Source organism: Centroberyx gerrardi, chromosome 8 (assembly GCF_048128805.1).
Source record: "Centroberyx gerrardi isolate f3 chromosome 8, fCenGer3.hap1.cur.20231027, whole genome shotgun sequence".
Taxonomy (NCBI): Eukaryota; Metazoa; Chordata; class Actinopteri; order Beryciformes; family Berycidae; genus Centroberyx; species Centroberyx gerrardi.
Genome location: NC_136004.1, coordinates 33,081,619 through 33,082,973, shown reverse-complemented (window position 1 = coordinate 33,082,973; position 1,355 = coordinate 33,081,619).

Below are 1,355 nucleotides of genomic sequence, written 5' to 3'. Positions count from 1 at the left end.
CTCGGGGCGCGGAGCGTGGAAGCGAGGCCTCTATGTAAACGACGTGATGCGCCGCTGACGTCATTACGCAGAAACGTCGAGTGCAGTACCCGGAAGAGAGGGTGGAGGAAGGATGAGGGTCAGTGTTGACAGTAATGTTGAGAAGCGTCTCCATCACTCTGCCTCGGTCTGTCAGCTCTTATTGTGACTTTCAGTGAAACATCAGACACTCGTCATTCACTCTCTCTGCTGTCACGAGGCTGCAGCAGAGTTAAAGTCACTAACTAACTACTAAGTCACAGCAGCATCGCTTCACATCAGAAAGACAAGCTGACAGCTAATAAGCTAACATTAGCACCTGAAACCTGATGTGAGTTTTTGTCAATTTGTTCTGAAACTCCATAGAGCTGCTGTTCACCTCTCTGCACTGTAAACACACACACACACACACACACACACACACACAAAATGTATTAAACAGTAGGAACACATCACTGTATTAAAAAAAACCACATTTAAACATTTTTTCATTATGTGTTTATTTGTTACTTACCGTATTTATTATATATTCATCTTTCATTTTATTATTACTAGTAGTATTAGTATTAATGTTATTATTATGTTATTTTCCCATGCAGCAGTACAGAGCAGCTGAACAGGTATGACTGGTGATTTTAGGGTATTTAATGTTTTAGTGCATTAATATTCAAACTGATATGTAGTCATGTGCGTTTACTGTATATGTTATAACATTATATCGCTGATATTTAAATGAATTATGTGGTCACTGGTGTGTTTGTGTATAATAATATAACATTAATATTTAAATTCACTGGGATGCAGTCACAGTTGTGTCTATTGGGTATTTTCTAATGGCAGATCATCAGCCTGCAGAGGGGAACAGCTTCCAACAAATGGGAATCCCCAAATGAAAAATGTGAATGGAGAGAAGTTTTCATTCTCTAGTTGATTGACTGAGGTCTTGGTGCAGGGAGTAATACTACAGAACAGAAAATCTGAGTTTTAATTAATTGTATTGTATTCGGTATCTACTGCATTTTGGGGCTGTAATAGGTTTGGTTACTTTCATAATGTCTGTAAATACTAGAGTTAAACAGACTTATATTCTGTTTTAGAAAGGGCTAAGAAAGTTTTATCAACAAGTGCTGTTTTTTCATTATTTTGCACTGGCCCGCACACCCTAAACATATTAAAATGGAAAGTAACTTGTACTTTGAGTAATTTATTAACCGGGTACTTTTTTACTTTTACTTGAGTAGGTTTCTCAAATGGTAATTTTCACTTTTACTTGAGTCATTTTTTATGGGAGTAATTGTACTTTTACTTGAGTATAGATATTCAGTACTCTACCCACC